Below are 19,508 nucleotides of genomic sequence, written 5' to 3'. Positions count from 1 at the left end.
GCCTCTGGAAATTCATATAGACATGCAGTTGGTGATCACTGGCTGAGTTGAGCTGCCACAAACAAATCTGAAATCATTGATGCAACTTCTAGAGTTTTCCAGTGCGGCAGCTGTTCTGGTGAACAAATACTAGTTAGCTTAGCCTGTCAAGGCTCATTCTTTTTTAAAACTTGAGGCCTCCCCTGATGCCCTCTAATGGTTTCTTGAAAGACCAAAATGTTTTTGTATTAACAACATTACCCATTGTGCTTCAGTTGAATGCATTTTGATGTCAGACATATGGCTGGTTAAAAAATACCAGCTACCCACTTTGCACTCTGTCTCAAGGGAGGGTGGCCAGATTTAGTTTAACTTGGGATGAGTTCTTACAAGATAGAGAATGCAAAGTCACACTAATATATGGGACATAGGATTTGCTTTCCTTAAGGGGTCAGGAAACAATTTTGTTGCTAAACGGCAAGAGCACATTAGCTTGATTTGTTTGTTTGCATTTGCTTCAAAGCCATGAGGAGCTTGGCAGTTTAACCCATTTGTTACCGGGAAAGATGTGGATCTGGTACCCCATCCAATTATCCATAAATTACACTGATACTATATGTAGTGGTGTTTCATCGATACTTGCCACAGTTCCGTTTGGCAAGGAAGACAGTCCTTCAACTAATAAAGTTGAATCCCTCTTTCCGGTCTCTCATTCCTTGAACAATTAGGGAGTAGGTACACCCCATGAAGATTACTGATTTGGCACTTCAGGGAGGAGAAACTCACACCACTTAAGGTGCAGACAGAAGTGCAGCTCCTGGGTCTAACTCATGGCACTTCACAGAAAGTGCCATGAGTTAAACTGATCCTCCTGACCCAAAAGACATTAGCTGCTGGGTGAGGAGGGTGGGAGATCAAGCTCCAATTTTAAGTTGATCTAGGAAGAGAGGCTGGGTCTCTGCAATTTCTACCCCTAGCTCACTCCCTACCCCCAACCCCCCAGTTCCCATGCTGACTCAGAGTGGGAAGAGGAGAAGGCAGGGGAGGGAGGTCTGTTCTGGGCTTTCCCCAGCCACACTGCAGTGGGGAGCAGGTGGATGGGAGCCTCAGGGGGGCTCCAATCCACCTGCCCCCCCCCACACCAGTGTATGTGGGGAAACCCCAGAATGGACTTCCTTCCCCTGCCTTCTTCCCCTCCCATCCTGAGACGGTACTGGGGACCGGGTTGTGCTGCAGGAGCCCAGCGCCAGAGTAGACAAATTAATGAAAGTGCTTCGCTTTGGAGCATCTTCATTTGAACCCTCATGCAATGAGGGTTAATTTGTTGTGCTATCGGAGAGCTCTGCAGCCATGCTCTTCTGTTAGGGCATGGCTTTAGAGCGTTTTCAAGGGGCCGATCGCATGACAAATATAATTTCTGTCTTCTCCCTCAATGTATGCTGAATAGAAAACAATGTTTAAGGGTTGCTAGATTATAGAGCAATATTTATGACTTGTTCAGTCTTTCACAGCTGAAGAGTTAATGGTTCCATGCTTTTATAGAAAATGACTTTAAAATATCAGTGCCTGAGTCAGGGTCCATTGCAAGGAATGGCATCTTTCCATTAATTAGGTTGGGTGCTTATCAGGCGTTAATGGATCATGGTCGTGTTTTTGAACCTCTTCTGAACCGTCCTATGTTCGATACAGAATTGTAGTTTTGCAGTAAAATTCTTCAGCGCTAAGGAATGGACTTGTTTAATAACCTAGAAGTAACTGGATATACATGTGGTGCCGTGAGGCTTGGCACTTTCTGCTGGGGTAGAGGCCTAGGTTTGCTGGGAATTGAGATGTTCTTGTCTATCAGTCATATTACATTTAAAGCCTCCTGACAGCATCCTTGCCAGGGACCTACTTCTTTTCCTTTGACTCTCATCCTATTTGGGAAGGTAAGCTTTCAAATGGATCATGCACTTACAGCGTCCATTCCTATTTTCGCTAAATTTGTCTTTTTAAGGGTAGTTGGTCTTTGATGTTCAAGAATACCACTGGCTTTCTCAGTTCAGCATCCAGCAACATAGAATAGATCTGTTGCTATAGCTGGTCCCTATGAGTAGACGTATCAATATAGATTACAGGCTTGTCATAACTCACTCATTTCCTTTTTCAAACGGGAGGAAATACACTTGAACGTATCTGTTGTATCTGTCAAGACTTCTCATTTGTCAAACTATTAGTGGTCCCTCTGTCAACATAAATAAATCTGTCCATAAACCTTGACAGGTATAATCATTTGTTGCATTTGAAAGGCATGTCTCTAACATTAGACCCCTTTTGATTCCTAACATGATTATCTTTAAAGAAAGATGTTTCAGATGCCTTCTGAATCTGGCCTCTGTCAAATGATTTCATTGCTCTTGCTGAGTTATCTACTCCTGTGAAGTTAGTAGCAGCATGACTTGCTGTCACTTCTCTTGACGACCACATAGACTATTGGCAAACGTAACAGTTGTGGGGTCCTATTCTGCAAACACATAATCATATGTTTACAAGTTTATCAGGTTGGGCTCGTTGTTCTTTACTGTTGCAGTCTCCACGTTTTTACTGAACCATTTTATTGGCATCCATTTCCCCTTCTTCACTGTTGGGGAAAACTCAAAGATATTCTTTGAAGATATTCCATCTGAAGCGGCTGGTCCATTTCTCACTGTTGTCATTGGCAAACAATACCTACCCATACAAGACAATTGAGCCTCTAAAGTGACTGCTTAAATATGGGTTGGCATAACTTGAGATGGAATTCCATAATACCAATACACATGCTGTTCGGAGACAAGCTGATTCATGGCTACCACAGTATCCCAGGCACAAAGCGATGGTACTTTCTTGTCATGGAGATGTTTCATAATTATGGCTGAATCTTGCCAATTTAAGTTTTGCTTTTTAAATATTTTGAAAAACCTAATTTTAATAAATACTTATCCCATTATTTGGACTGGCATCAGCATTGTAACAATGCTCTCCAACACAGCAGCAAAAACCAAACTGCAGGAGCAAGTAGCCGCAGTTTAGATTCACTGTATGAAGAAGGTACTAAAAATTCCCTATTCTGGTCCCTTGCTTCTTTTCTTTTCCCTTTTGATAGTGTCAGCATGCTTTTAGGGATCAGCTTTTAGATGCGGGTCTTACTTGAATCACAATTCTTTGTCGTGTCTCCAGTCCAACCTTTCTATATGGTCTGCTCCCAATAGTTTGCACAGGCCACTGCTTCTGGTGTTGGTGTTGCCACTTCTTGTGGGGTGCATTGTGGTGCTACAGGGCATCTCAGGAGATGATCCATGGTTTGCTTCTCCTGAAAAACACGCTGAATGGTTGCACAGGGGCCCCATGAATGCATGAGAAAGTTGCATCTGCCCAGACCCACTCTCAGTCTATTCAGGCTCTGCCATGTGTGTCATTTGTAGTTGGAGCTGGATGTGAACTCCTCACTGGGGATTATTCCTCACCGGCTCCGTTCAACAGCTTTGTCACCAAGTTTCTCCCATCTTTTTTGCCAGAGGGTAGTTCTTAATGTGGACTATTGTCAAACGGCAATTCTTTCTGTGTCAAACCACAGTTTCAAATCATACTTCACTAGCATCAGATTTAATCCTTATTCCAATGGCTATTTAATTATTTATAAGAACTGGAACAGATTCAACAGGACAGATGGGCAAAGTGGCCACCTCCAACTGCTTTATGGGGAATTGGTGAGAAGTGGGAGACCCGAGTTCAAATCCCAGCTCCAAGTCAGGGCAAAGGAGTTACCTGACCCCAGGTCGCGCACATCCTACGTGAATATTGTAACCGTAGCGCTGTTGGGTAAAAAGGAGCTCCTGATTCCCCCTCTGCGTATTTTGTATGAGGCTTGAGCCATCAGGTGTTTTTTGAGAAAAAAGGACTGGATTAGGCCATGCAGACAAGTTATGGGGAGAACCAAGCAGATTGTTCAAGGGCTTGCCCAGTAGCAGAAATTTCCTACAGAAGTTTCCCTCCTGGTGGAAGCTTAGTAGTTTGCTCCCATCTCTGCTGAAAACCTAAAATAAATTGTTTTAGAAAAAAAAATATATAAACATCTTTTTCATGTTTGAGCTGAGAATGCCTTTTTTCTGTAGGCTGTCAACACAACTTCAAATGCATGCAGTCTGTCCAATCTGACAGACAATTTGCATATTTGTGGAATGCTCACTACAAGTCACTGTATATATTTGTACATGAAAGCAGCAGAAAGTTTGAAGGATTAAAGGTGGAAATATATTCCACTCAGCCTCAGCGAAAGATCAAGAAAGCACAACTCGGAACATGGCAGGGAAATAACTGCTGTCTTTCCATTTGGAGTGGCATAACCAAAGCAATACAATTCAAATGATTTACTACTACACAAATGTCTCAAGGCTTGATACATGCTAATTCCCACAGCAGGGCAGCATGTCTGTCTAGTGGTTAGAGACTGTAAATTGAAGTCAGGCATGTACTCTTTAAGGCAGGGGTTGGCTTTCTATTCTCTGCTTGCACATCGGCTCGCGCAACGGCATCGCAGTGCACGACTCTTCGTTTGCTTCCACGATAAAAATAATAAATTCTGCTACTGTTTCATTGTAGGGCTTCGGCTGATTTGTTTAAATCAAGCCTTGGTGTCTTCAGCTTAGCTCTTCAAGCCATGGTGAGGCATCAGAGTCAAAGTGGCCTGATTTTAGTTGTGCTCGAGTCAGTGGAAACAGGAGAATCTTTGGAAAACAAGCTGCCTGTTTGGGTTTCCTAAATATGCATTTAAGACTTTTGCTGCAGATGCCCAGGTTTAGAAATGCTGGTCTTAATTTCTTTGTACCATGAAAATGCTTGTTTGTTTGTTCGCTTTATATGCCGTCTTTCCCAACAATGTTCAGAGTGGTTCACAAGAGAAGAACTAGCTGGCTTGCAAAAAACAACAAAAAAAAGGAGACTAGCGAAATAACTTAAATGGGAACCAGAATATTAGTGCAAGACAGACAGCCCTTAAACAATATCTCAGTTTAGCTTTTCCTGCTAAACACGGGCTGTCTGACGGCACTTCTGAAAGATGTCCAGGCTTGGGCTCTGATGGGCCTCAAGAGGGAGGGAGCTCCAGAGCTGTGGAGCATCTGCCGAGAATGAGTAACAGCCCTGGGAGATCCCACCCTTTCAAACTGGTTGGAATTTGGCACCAAATCCCATTACGCTTCAATGGAATTGGAGCTCCAGACTCTCGAAGGCTCCTTTGAAAATCTTAGGCTCTTCTCTCAAAATGCTTCTTTTAACATTTTAGGTCAACATTTGCAAATGCTGCCCTCAGTCACAAACAGGACATGTGTTTGCACAATGTCTTCACTGTTACTTAGGTCCACTCACACACCCTAATGTACTGACCATATCTTGAAAATCCCATTGTCTTGCCATGGCAAAGAGAGGCACTTGGGCAAGTGAAGGGCAAGCCAGAAGAGCCTGTTAAAGTCCATGCTATCACATTTGAAAAAGCAGGCTCTTTTGGCCTAACCTCTGGCACCCAAGTTTAAAAACTTCAGCCTTAATGGAGTCAGAAGAAGCCCATTGTTGTTTATAGCACGTACGTGATGCCTTTCTACTGGGAACAGTGCTACAAAGCAGGTCTATGCTTGGATGCCTACTGCAACATGGATCTGACAATTTACATGTAGGAAAAGGCCTCTCTCGTATTCACGGTTCTAGGTGCCCTCCATATATTTGTTTAAAAAATAATTAGACTCGCTTAGTTCTTGTACTGTAGCATTTTTTTTAAGTAGCTTTTCCTGTAGCACTCCCAAGCCAGTACAATACTGGCTTTTAAAGTGATTTGTCTGTTACCAGGCAGGTTTAAATTTTCACTTTGCAAGTCTTTGCAACAGAGCAACACAAGGAGACTAAAAATTCTCCTGAGATTTGTTTTTATAGTAACACTGAAAGTTGAAAATGTTGCAGTTGCTCCCAAATTATTTTTCCTGTAGTAGGAACAATACCAACAAGTGGAGTCTCCATACAAAGCAGTTAAAGCTACCCATAAAAATGTCGAACGAATGAGCATTACTCTTCTTTTTATCATTTAGTCTTTATAAAAATTGACAGATTGAAGGCTACTAATTTGGCATGTGAAACGGCAGGGAAATCCCTTCTATAGGTTTGGTTATTTAGTAATTCCTATGCATATAGACCGGACAAGTAAATATTAGTCTCACCAAATTTCTTACTGTTCATTGAGTCATGGTTTGTGTGTTTTTTCCCCTTTACTAGAAATATCAGATCTATATATGCAGAACGAGTGTTGTAGAAGAAACTGGAAATGTACAGAATAGGTAAAAATTGGACAGTCAGTGAGATGTGGTAAAATTTTTCAAGGGAGTCTACATTATTTAGAAGCCTGTATCTCTTCCACTTTCAGTGACGCTTAGTTTCCAAAGTCTTTTGGGGCTAGATCAGACTGAGTTTCCTAGTCACTGAAATGTGACTGGACCACCTAAATATTGGTCCCCTTACTCCACAAGGGTTAATTCAGTTTGACTGGGCTAGGTGCATAGGTCCCCTATGTAGTCAATGGAGAGAGACAAGTGTTAAAATGAAATTGCCTCCTTGGACTAAGAACAAAGGTCTGTCTTTGCATATTATGCTATGTAATCTTATATTACAAAGCAGAAATAATCCTGTATGAAGGGACTAGAACCTGTCCCAGGAAGGGCTGGAACCATTAGGCTACAGATTCAGGATTATTTGCTGTTCTGGCCCTGACTTGTGCACCTTTGGCTGTTGTGGACTAAGTTCAACAGGAGGGAACAAAAGGGCCCTCACCTCATTTATTCCATAGGAAATATGGGTTTAAATTCCCTTAGGCGGAGGTGGCCCTAGAACTGAGATATCCCACTTCCTAGGGGAGTACTCAGATTACCAAGCTATTGAACAAAAATGGACACCACCAATGTCTAAGCTCCTAGGGCTCTTTTCAGGCCCCCGCTGGTGAAGGCTAGCAGTAGCACTAGCTACAATTTAAAAATTACTATTATAAGATAGAAGCTAGACCCCCCTCTCACACACACAGAACGCAGATCACTGCAGCAAAAAGCAGCCAAAAACAATAGAAGAGCATTGATATACAGAGCCGAAATGAAGACAAATCTAGGTCCTGCCTGTACAGTACAGCGGTATATTAAGGATGGGATGCTCCAGTTGTTGGTCTAACCCTTCTCCCATTGAAGTCAATGGAAAAATTTGGGACAGCAAGTTAAAAAAAGCACTTTCCAAGTCCATGATGAGCTAGATACTCAGAGATACAGAAATGAATTATCGGAAATTTGTCCAGCACAATCCACTACGATACATAGGTTAGGGTATCTTCGGCCAAGTTTCTCTGGCCAGAATTATTCTACTTGTACAAATGAAACATTAGGGGAAATGACATTTATTTAAAAGAGGACAATATGGATATGCTTTTTGGTTGCTCATTTCAATTTTGGACCAGGTATTTTGGGATTCTTTTACTGAATAATGAAATACTGCGATTTGAACAGTAGATTCTGGTCTTGGTTGATTCAGTGCAAAAAGGAAGACAGAGTCTTGCTTCTCATTTTTCTTGCATTTGTTTAGAAATTCCCCAACCTCCAACATCAGTGCAGGACTCCAAGAGTAGACAAAGCCAAGAGTAGTAAGAGTGGAGACCAGACCAGTAAATTCTTCTTAGAAGAAGCCAAATGCTCTTCAAGCAGACTAACCTCATCCTCTGAGAAGTTTGCTGCAGTGTATATAAAATAAAGTGGAATAATAACGTTGTTTTATTATACAAAGTCGTTTTTTCCTTAGTGTTTTAGTTCTCAACATTCCCAGAATACAGTACAGTAAAACTGTAAACTGTTCACTTGAGAAATTAAGTACTGGATGTGATAAGACAGTCATGTGAAATTTTTAAGCTGTCATTAAAACCATTATAATTAGGACAAACTATATGAAAATGCTTTAAATTGAGACCCTAGTGAATTAAATATTAAGGGGTATATTATGTATTATCATGCTGAAGGGCAAGGATTTAGGAATGTAACTCCCATTAACACTAATGTGAGTTGCGTGCATAAATCCCCATACGTTGAACTGAGAATACATCCCTTCGTTTGTTTTTGCTAGGCTTTTGCAATACGCCAACGCGATACTGCTGTGGAGCAGGAATGCAGGGCAAACTATGTTTCAGCTGTCTGCCACTCCAGATTTAGGTCCCAGGCCTGTAAAATCTTACACACCTGAGCCGCTCCTAGAAAATACCTCTTAAACAACCTGGCCTCCATGGGAACTTTTCGGAGAACTCCATCGTGAGAACTGATTTGTGGTGTACACTGTTCCTGTTCTACATGTGTGTGCATGTACTTCTTTGACTTGCTGGGAACAGGTTTATAAGTGGCTTCAAAAGAAAGAGGCTTACAAAGAAGTTGAAGATTCACAGGGGTGTTATCCTTCCCGTTTGTGTATAGAGATACTATTGTAGTAACAACGTATGTGCACGCACTGTAAAATACTGGACCGTTCATGACTACGAGCTCCAAAGTCTATGGGAGTCTCTCCATTGGCGTTAATGGACTTTGGTTCATGAATCATATGGAAAAAATGGCTAGATTTAAGCTACCAGGATATTGCCAACTTCCAGAATTTAAGCATGAGTCTTGCAGTACCTGGTGTGTAGTTAAAGCCGCTGGTGTAATTTTTGGGAGCGTCTCAGCTGGTACACCTGGCCTGATGTAATTATACTTGGGCAGGGGTGATTTTTGGGAGAGGCCTCAACTTCCATGAAAAAATCTAGTCCTCATCGTTGTGAAGAAGAGCTTGAACAAATGAACCTACAGCCTCCTCAAAAGTGTAAGGATTGTTCTCCAGTGGTTTTTTTTTAGAAAGCTTATCATTTTGAAGACTATCTCATGCTTTTCAGGGACCAATTAATAATATTTGAATGGTTGAGGTTAGTAATATTGCTGCCACTACTGTTAGAGTGTAACTTGGTTATGGTTTTTGGATTGCCAGGCCCTACAAAATGGTATGCTGGATAGAAAGCCCCCTTTCTCCTGCTTTGGTAAATGAATCAATAATACTTGCATTCTCTGTTTAAAAAAGGATGGTCCTATTAGTACACCACACATTACAGCCAAAAAAGCAACTCCTGGCTTTCCACAGGGCCACAGAATTGTAATTACAATAATATACTATGCTTCCATCTTAGCATATTTTCCCTGGGCAAGGTAAATAAATCTAAATAAAATAGATATATGTAGAGTCAGTACATAGCTCACTTTATTAACCAGTACCTGAGCAAAATGTTTTTCTTCCCACTGCCAAGCATGAAAAGCCATTTATGAATTTTCAAGCAAAGTAATGAATGTCAGGTTTATTTCTTTATAGGTACCTGTGGATTCTGTTGTATTGCTTGTTAACAGATGCAAGTGGGCAATATAACTATTACATCAGGCAATAATTTAAAAACCCAGTCAGTTCCTAAGCAACGGCCCCTCACTGATTTTTGCCAGCTAATCTCTAGGATTCCCTCAGACACAGCAAGCGAAGAGTTGGACAATATATTCTAATTTTCCAAAAGGAACAAAGAAGGGAACTGGTGATTTTCAAATTCATATTTTTAGAGATTTCTTACAAAATCGAACGAGCTGAAATTGAAAACTGTCAAAAACATTTCAGCTCAAGAGCCACATAAACTTTTCTATTGTTCAGGCGGCTAAACAGAGACAGCTATTTTACTTAGTTACTTTGCCTGTTATAAATAAAGATCGTAACAACAGAGCCTTTTTTGGGTTGGAGCTGGGCTTTGCATTGTTTCATTTTACAGCAACAGTCAGCAGTTGCGCCAAAAAGTGGAAACACTTTCTCAGCTGTTGAATATAAATTCTACGGCCAATCAACTTGCAAGAAAATGTTCATAAAATATTATCGAAGCCAAAATATAGGAGCACGCACACAGACGCACACACTTGCGTGCACATGCCGGATACAACTATGTATTCAATGGTGACGTCACGTTCCAGTGTAACTTGTTGTTTTAAAATAGTTTCTTACCCTACATAGCGCATGCTACAGATAGGACATGTGCTTTAAATATAAACAGCTACCAACCAAGAAAGTTGGGTTCCTTTTCTGCATCCCTAAATTGCCTTGTAACGGACCAAGGCAAAGGCTTGGAGGCTTTCACAGTGCCTGACGTGTATTGTTTCCAAACTTTGCTTTGGTGCATTCTGGAGTTAGATGCTAACTCTAAAGGTCAGATTTTCAGCTTAGTAAGACTAGATTATTTTCTCCTCACACACACACAAAATACAGAGATACAGAGGCTCATTTGCTTTAAATCAGCTTGGTTACTTGAATTTCAGCACACAAGTTTGGGATCTATTCGACCAGGGGGGTAGTATTAAATTCCACATAGTGGCTTACAAATAGTTTAACTGTACTTTTTAGTAGTGGTGGGGAAAGAGTTCCTGCCACACAGAAGATTTTCACATTCCAGTGGAAAACCAAACTATCTTGGCCAAGAACTTTACTTATAAACCAAAGGATTTTGCTCTGGAAATGCTGTTACTGCTGCCCTTTGGATGAGTCCAGCCTTCACTGATCTCCAAAGACTGGGGGGCCATCTACGCTCACGGGGTCCCATGACAGTGCATCGTGGGAATGTGGCTGGGAGACTGTGCAGCAGAGACACGTGACCCGTAGAGAAGACCGGGGCCGCATAAACTACAGCTCCCGTGAGACAGCCCAATCACTATTCTTCTATCTTTGCCACTTTTCTGGGGTTGGGTTTTTTTAAAAAAACAAAATGTCCAAATGTTCTACGTTAAACAGGCATTATTTTGCTTTAAAGAAAAATACTTAATTGAAAACCCAATTTTCTGTCAAAAGATGGAAAAAAAATGTCGAGCCACCATATTGCTCAGCCTATGACATTTCAGTTTGCGTCTTTCCCGAGTCCCTCCATCCTAAACTATTCTCTGTCCATTCTCATGTTGACACGAGAATTAACTCACCAAGAAGTATGAACCCTTTAGCTTAAACAGAAAACCAGGTTACTATTCATAGCATGGAAAGTTAAATGAAATCATGCTGTGAGTGAATTCCTATTGATTTCTCCAAGATTGATCAGAAACATTTGTCAAACTTTTGTTTTCTTTCTGCCCCATGCCTATATTAGTCTTCTTTCGACACAGTGTTAAACATACTAAGGAAAGTTTACATTTTTTAAATGTGTTCTAAGGTTTTTATATAAACAGACATGTAATAAAAGTGACTGGCAATTTATATTACACATATACAATCAGAGTTTTATCCTTCAGGGCCCAGGTTTTTAGAAATAGGTGCTGGAAATCAAACACCTAAGTCCATGTTTAGGCAGTTAATTTGCCTGATTTTCTGAAAGAAAAATACCCAACAGCTTCTCCTGCTGCTAATGGTAGGGACCTGACATTCTTGGCGTAAAAGTATATTATTTTTCATGTATTGGGAATGGGAATGGGAAGGGAGACGATTATAAAATATAATGCAAAATGTACATATAAAAAAATGATAAAACTACAAACCAATGTATTCCTATGGTTAATTAAAGGAAATGGGTCAGATTAATTGATGTAAGCAAGCACAGTTCAATGCATTTATTCCTGTTTATGCCAACTGGGAATTTAACCTAACATCCCCAGTAGATTGAGTTCTTTACTTTCACATGAGATTTTCATTTTCCAAAACACGTGGAAAATTCGGTCTATAGTTCATATGCAGGTGTACTGTTGCCACACAGACAAACTGAACGTTCCTGCCAGCAATGGCTGGTTTTGCAGCTAGCTGGCCTTTTCACATGTAAGGCTCTGTTTTCTGTGTTTATTGTTCATACAAATCCAACAAGCAGTTGTACACCCAGACACAATCTGTAAAGATGCATGCACGCATTTTCAGAAATCAGCGGGTCATATTTAGTGAGGAAAACGATACAATATTAGACACCTGAAATTATAATTTGATGATGATTGCTTGGGTTCTGCTCTCAAAAGTTGCATGTGTATACCCGTCAGAAATACAGGCCTGTCTTACTTGTGTGTATGGCTAAATCTGTGTTTTTAATTACCAATGGCAAAGTAGTCTAGAAGCAACTGGACCACACATATACTGATACTGTTCTAAAATCAAAATGGAGGGGGGAAAAAAACAACAACACATACATTTAAAAAAAATAAGAATCACATTAGAAAAAATGTTACAGGAACAGCTGTGTAAATAATCCCAACAATGTGAAAGAATGAAAGGAAACTACCAGAGCCACTTGGGACACAGAGGGAACCTAAAATCACTAATTGCTCGAAGTAGGTCCTGCTTGTTAGCAGTGCCTGAATTTTTCTGCAAACACCAGGTCTCCCTTAGAAGATATGTCCCTGAAGAGTGCAGGAAAAAGAGAAGGAAAATGAGGTTGTCAGGTAAAATCATCCCCCCAGATGGCTGAGGAGGGGACAGGAATAGGAAAGGAAACGGTGACTTACCGTCGATTGTTGCCGAAATGACATTTACCCGCTTATTGGCTAAAGGTTTTGCTTCTTCTTTCCCTGCAGAGTAAACGCTGATTTGTACTGGGAGCAGTGCAAAATGTCTAGAGCAGACTTTGCCAACTTGCAACCTTCGTCAGTGATAAATATCCACAACATTGAACACGTCCTGAACCTTGAACGCTAAGCTGTGGGAAACGGTTTTGCTAACAGATGCTGGAAACCTGACAAGGTAAGAAAGACACCAACCATCTGAGGGGCTGAAGCTAGTAGGACTTGGCACAATGACTAGTGGTGTCTTATGGGAAGGCAATGTCCGTACAACGTATTATACGTGAATTGATGCTGGAAGTGGTTTGTTACCCTGACGAAATCACGACTCACGGTGTTGCAACAAAAATGCCGTGCAAGATCAGAGTTACTAGCTAGCCACAGGTCTGAGTTAAACTGGCAATGAGCCAGTCCTGTGCTGTGGATCTGCCAGCTGGAAGGCAGCAAAGAAACCTGGTGAGGAGCAATATGAAAAGACTCCCTTTGTGACAATGTGATAAGTAGAAAGTCACTGGTGAGGAAATACGAGCCAGAACCAAAGTCTGTTTAACTCAGTGGAAATCTTCCCATTGATTACAGTGGGATTAGCCCAGTGGGATGGCCTCTGACTCTCCATTGTCCTCCATGCTTTATGTAGTCATTCCTACCAGTGCCAATTGAGTACAAAACAGGCGTTAAATGACCTGGCAGCATTTTATAACCTGCAGCGCTGGAATGGACTGCCCAAGGTGCATGGCAATAGAGATCTGTGCCCATTATGTCTACAGGATATTTCTACATAGCCTCCAGGGATGTTTGTGATGAGAAGCGTGAACAAGGTTGAGTATCTGGTGATGAGGGGAAACAGTGAGAGAGGCAGACACACCATTGTCTAGGAAAATGCTAGTCCCATTTAAGTCAATGAGAGCTTAGTTATTGACTTAAAGGGGACACGCTTGGTTGGTCCTAGAAGGAAGATGTGAAACAGGGAATGAAAATAACATTGATGGTAAGGAACAGAAAGGAGCAAAGCCATTTGTATGGCTATGGGTATTTTGTAAGATTACAGGGACTTTTAGGCACGAGGCGGAGCTTGCTCGTTCTTTGCGTAGTCCAGTGGCTTTGAGTTTTCATTGTCGCATCACTTCCACTGGCATCGGTTTTGGCATCTTCCTCCCGGCTTCGCTCTGCTGCTGTGTCCTTTTGCACAAAGGGAAGGTCTCAGCCTGGCTGTAGCATGGGTAAAACACGTTCAGCTGTCAGTGCTGTTTCAGCAGGGCAGATTTTCGAGAAGCAATTCTAGTGAAATCTCATAAGCTGGTTATACGTGGAAAAATGGTGATCATTAATCCAACATCTGATGCCACATTGTGGTCCCCACCGTGCATCTGCCGTGCTGCTCCCACATTGTGAAAGTGTGGCCAGCTTCGTGGTCCCCCTGTGAACAGTTGGATATAAAAGCTGTGTGTGCCTTAGCCACACGAGCCCAGTAAATAGTAGGTTTAGGTGGACCTTTAAAGTGTAGCCCTTATCTAATAGTTTTCCTGAGCTGAGACCCAAGACATGGGAGAAGTGAGGCCAGTGCAGGTGGTAGCAATCTTGGACTCATGGATGGTCCCTACAAGGAAATTCCAGCTGGCACAAATTAAGCAGCTCTGCAGGCCCTAACTTTGACCAGGTCCTCAGAGAGCTATAGCACTACAAATATTAAATAATGCTGAAGTCATAAGTTTTCCTTTATTCCTAGTTGATACTGTTGGCCCAAATTTTGAGCCACCTTTGCACGCTCTGAAATAAGTCAGGGTTTCTTTTCGGTCCTTCTCGCGTGTCTCCAGCTCTTCAGAGTCTGATAGAGCTCATGTTGTTACTTTTGCACCATTGGTTGACCACAAGTCATAGCCTTTCCTGAATTTCATCAGGGTTTTCTCTGGATATTAGATGCTTTATTGCCCTTATTATATGGTATAGTTGCTGTATGACATCAGACAATAGGTACTTTCTTTTTTAATCTTACATGCCAAGTCTGAATTATTTGCTTCCGGTCTGAGTTGACTTGCAACCTTCCTTTTTAGAGCAATAAGTTTTAGAATCAATGAAATGTTATATATATAAAAGAAAATAGGGAAATTAATTGTATGTGACCCTACTGTTTATTGGGTAAGTGGATGGATGTATATTTAGCATAGCAGGTGCTGACAAGGCAATGGGTTTCCCAACATTTCATTACAATGCGAGTCATCTGTGGTACCAGACACAGCTGTCCGGTCCTGTAGAAAGAGGCCTGGAAGAAGACTTACCAAACAGACAAAGCACCACCAGGCTGCAGCTCCTACCAATAGTGTTTCTATCATTGCAAATTCTAGCAAGGAAGTCGAATGCAACATTTTCCCAAAAGCATGGAAAGCTTGCAGAGCTGACAGAAAGATTAACAAGTTTGCAGTGCACATCTGCTCGGGTGAGGAGAACCTTCACTGATGTGCCACTTGTAAATGCATATGAACTCTGTAATAGGCACAGTGCTTTAGCTGAGCAGCTGCAATCTTTTCATTGTACCTCTTTTGTTGAATTCAGATAAAAGCACTTCATCGTCAACAAATCTAATATCTGTTCTTGTCCCACTTGAAAGGGTCAAATGAAATTTCCCACCAGAGAACAAAAACTGAAGCGGCATAGTACGCTTGCATGGCAACGTGCCAAGAGAGAGGAGGGGAAAGGTAGTGTCTCTAGTGCCTTGCCAGGGCTGCGGTGTCAAAAAGCATGAAAAGTACTATCTCGGCTTGCATCAAACCTCCGAGAGGGAGAGGCTGATACAGCAAGTAGTAATATTTTGAGCTATGGGATCAATTTCCACCTGAGTTTGTGCATCCCCAGAGAATTCCTTGGCAAAGCATCGACTGAATCGTGACACCTTGGCTCGTGATCCCAGCCGATCTAACAAGCAAAGGCGGGCAGAATCAGACCTACGTGAAATCAGTAACTGAGGCCTAGATTAAGAGAAAAGTTTCTCAGTAACTTCAGTCAGGACCCATAGTAGAGATGATCTCTTTTATTAGACCAACAAGATTTTTGCCAAAAAAAAAATGTCTTGATCCTTGGATGCGATACCTTCAAGGGACATGCTGGCTGGTGAGCCATGTCCATCTGTGCTGCAGAGTCAAACAGCAGTCATGTCTCAACCCAGAGGTGGGTTCTTCCATTGCAGTGCGGAGTAACCCAAGACCAGCACCATTAAATCATCATGTCTCTCCCGTTTCAGTGGGGAGAACCAAGTTATCCCATCACTCTCTCTAGCTTGCAGCATACCACACACTGAGGGCGGGGGGGCTGCGAAGATAAGGGGTAAAGAAAACATGCCATAATGAAGGAACATCAAATAGCCCCGAATCGCCCAACACGAACGCCCTCATCCCATGTCAGCAATTGGGCCGAGCTGAGGGAATAAAGGGGACGCTGGCTGTGAATGACTTAGGGCACCATAAATATGTATTATGAATTTTAGGTTCAGACCTAATTAAATGCCATTTGTCAGATCTACGCTTGTTTTTTCATCTCATTTGAGTTTCCCAGAATGAATTAGCTAACAAATATGCCTCTTATTCTACCATAACAAATCATTTCTCAGAATGGTTGCCTCCAAGCAGCGGGGAGAAAGTGACTGGAGGAAGTGACCTTCTGCTGTGAAGTTGTCACATTCCAAGAGATTCTTGAGTGGCAATGACAGGCTCGGTAATGGGGGAAGCCTGTAGTGGTGTTGCAGTCTTGTTGATAACTTGTTAATTTATTTAGTGCAGTGGTGCAGAGGAGAGGAACTGGAGGAAGACTGGGAGGGGCTGGAACGTCGCAGATTAGAAATGGAAATATTCCATTTTCAAAATCCATTTGCGTTCTTTGTCACTAAATGGGTTTGCGTTGACAAATGAATAGAGAAATGCGTGTATCGATGCAGACGCCGCAAGACTGGAGCTAGCATAATGGCACTGAGTGTTTGGGATGATAAAGCAATAAATAGTCTGTACTCGTCGGGCAAAAAAAAACTTTCGGACACACTGAGTCATTAAAATCAGCGGAAGCCACGGGACTGGGCCCAAATGGTCTTCTGTTTTCCCCTTTGGATAGGTGAGAAAGAGAGGGGTGGGGAAGGTGTGTCCAACCATGAAATGAATTCTGGCCTCGCTGAAGTCAATGGGGCTTTTGCCATTGCCTCGAATGGGGTCGGGGATCAACATCCCATTATGTTATAGATAAGAAAGGCCAGTCCCAGGACTTCTCTGGAGCGAGCACACTGCTCGGTTTGGGAGAGCAGCTTACCTGTTCTTGATTAGAGGTATAATTGGGTTGGTCTCTCAGTATGATTTAATGGTGCTGGTCTTGGGTTACTCTGAATTTAACTAACTTCCTTTATTTCCGTCAAAGAAGAAAGGTGCTTTTAATCTATGACCCCTGCGCATGAGATTTATTGTGTGAACCTAAAAGGTATTAGATGCCCTGTCATTCCTGCAGCCTAATGTCTAGAGCACGTGCGCCCAAAATCGGTGAGGTACTGGCAGTGGTTACAAACACTACAGTGCATGACTATCTGAGACATAAAAGTAGCAATTGCTACTGCATTTGGGGCACTCCCCTTCCCCTATGGTGACAAGGGATTTCAACCCGTCGGTAAGTTAACAGAAAGGAACGGCGGATTTTTTTTTAACTACTTTTCTTTTGCACACCCACCTCCAGCCCCTGCAACTTAAAAAGACCTTGCCTGATGCTAGCTAATTGGATGTATACACAGCTAGCTAGCTAAATACCAAAGCAAAGGCTCAGATGACATCTGGGCACAGGTCACTAGATAATGGATATTTCAATTCATCTACTGACTATACTGTTCCAGCCACACACACACACACACACACACAAATACCTTCACATAGTTTTTTCTAATAAAAAAAATAGCCTGTATAGTTAAAAACCTTAGCTACCTGTATTTGAAGATCACTGTCTGAAAAGATGAAAAACATACATTTTCATTTCATTTCAGATTAGCATGGTAAACAGCTAGATCTGCTCTTTCAAGTGGAGCATTCAGCTCCATTTGTTAGCTTTGTTGCTGATATTTCACCTCTCTTTTATTTACTTAACATAGTTTGACAAGAAATTCTCAGTGAGATAATATATCTCCATAAAAGAGTACTTGGGGAGCATGTCGTGAGGTTTCAAGAGGACAGGACCAATAACTTATTTATGCCCATGACATTTTTGTCAGACAACATTCGAGCAACAGCACTCAGCAGAGCTTGCTCTTCGATTTAGGAAATTTTGTAGTTAGATGCTTTTTTTATAAGAAGCAGCAGGGCAAGAAGGTGGCAGAGGAATCAGGATAACTGAAAGTAGGAAAAACACAGGCTAAAAATGGAAATGTTGATTGTTACTTATAGAAGTGCCCTGTCCCCAAACACTGAAGAATAATGGGTCCTGCTCCAAGGAGCTGATACTTTAAGGCAGTGGTTCTCAATCTGTTCAGGCTCAATGCACCCTTCAGTAGAGTCAGCCCCCCGTCCCCCCTGGAAAATGCCAGCTCTTACTTTTCATAGCTTCATAATTGTCTCAGGGGCTGGAAGAAACCTTACAGATCACTGGGTCCAGCCCCCCTGCACATGGGCAGGAAAGACGCTGGGATCAGATGACCCCAGCAAGATGGGCATCGAGATGCTTCACCTGGTTTTTTGACTACAGAAAAATAACAGAGCAATTCATCTGTTGCAAAGGACTCATACAGCTCACAACAGCTCTGAGTGCTTTTGACACTATGGATTCCTTGTTGAAATCTCTGAATTTGTTTGATTCACACCTAACCATGCATTGCATGGCACCCCGCATCACCCTTTGAATGAATTTCGAAGCACCCCAGGGCGCCCGGGTGCCCCGGTTGAGAATCGCTGTTATACAGATTGCAGCAGGTTGAGGAAAAGGCTTGGGAACAACAATGCGCTAATTATATGGAGGTCAGCTTGTGTTTCTCTTCAGGCAGCACAGCAGAAATGGGCCTTTTAAAAGAGGCTTGGATGTGTGTAAGGTAGAGTTTTGTGGATAAGCGCCGAAGCTGGTGGCTGACACCTACCTGTCATGCATAAACAATACAGAGAAAACTGAACTGAGATGGCAGGCTGGGTAGCTCGCAAGTTAAACAGAGCAGTTTCACCTTTGAGTCACCAGTTCAGCCCCATCAGTAGACCCTGGGGTAAGTCCCAGTTCGGCTAAAAACATACGAGCATGCCTGACTGAGAGCCTGAGTCCCGCTGGAGCTAACAGGGCGTTGAGAAGGCCTCAAGCAAGATGTCTGGCTGTCGAATATGCTGATTGACCCGAGAACACAAATGCATGGATCCCATTGCATTATCAAGGGGGATGGAGACAGTCTTTCCAAGTAAATGGCTCTTCAGTGGGTACAGAGTCAATCAAGAAGAGTAAAAGAGTCAGAAAAGCAGAGAGTGAGAAGGCAGTGAGACCGAGAGAGCTGTATAGGCAACGTGGTGATGACTGTAAGGGAATAAAGAGCTGAGGATGAACAAAAGCCACTGGGAGAGAGACAGTATTTAGCACCTAATCCTATTCCCATTGAAGCCAATGTCAAAGCTCTCAGTAATGTCAGGGGTGCAGAATCAGGTCCCCCAAAACAAAGAGAAGCCTGAACATAACTAGAAAAAGAGCAATGGCAAAGTGCACTGCAAACTACAGGAAAATGAGCACCGAGCTTGTTGTTAGCCCTGTCGTTAGGCCAGAACCTCAGCTCTGCATAGTAACACTGGCCCTGCTGCAGAGGCCCATCAGGAAAGAGAGATTTAATTCAGTTTAACATGGGGGTTTTGTCTTGTGTGCTGTGTAACCCTAACCTGAGTCCATCGCCCAGATACAAAGCTCACCACCACCTTTAGGCAGCCCCCACCCCTAGAGGCAGATCAGCTGGGCGCTGTT

The 19,508-nt window shown here is 42.3% G+C and overlaps 2 long non-coding RNA genes across 4 annotated transcripts in view; one reads left to right on the top strand and one right to left on the bottom strand.

The window, feature by feature from the left end:
• Positions 1–12,627, bottom strand: part of LOC149855934 (uncharacterized) — a 32,996-nt gene extending 20,369 nt beyond the window's left edge. Inside the window, exon 1 of one of the 2 annotated variants that reach the window (XR_016438446.1) lies at positions 12,519–12,627. This is a non-coding gene — a long non-coding RNA (uncharacterized LOC149855934). The remainder of the gene's footprint in view (positions 1–12,518) is intronic. The other variant, XR_016438447.1, reaches the window with a different exon arrangement.
• Positions 1–19,508, top strand: part of LOC149855933 (uncharacterized) — a 348,042-nt gene that overhangs the window by 290,718 nt on the left and 37,816 nt on the right. The window contains exons 1-2 of one of the 2 annotated variants that reach the window (XR_016438444.1): positions 12,371–12,455; positions 12,588–12,753. This is a non-coding gene — a long non-coding RNA (uncharacterized LOC149855933). Of the gene's footprint in view, positions 1–12,370; positions 12,456–12,587; positions 12,754–19,508 lie in introns of those variants that run through there. The other variant, XR_016438443.1, reaches the window with a different exon arrangement.

Source organism: Crocodylus siamensis, chromosome 11 (assembly GCF_052110815.1).
Source record: "Crocodylus siamensis isolate JL-2025a chromosome 11, ASM5211081v1, whole genome shotgun sequence".
In the NCBI taxonomy this organism is placed as follows: Eukaryota; Metazoa; Chordata; order Crocodylia; family Crocodylidae; genus Crocodylus; species Crocodylus siamensis.
Note: the sequence above shows the minus strand (reverse complement) of the source record. Positions and strands in the feature narration are given on the sequence as shown.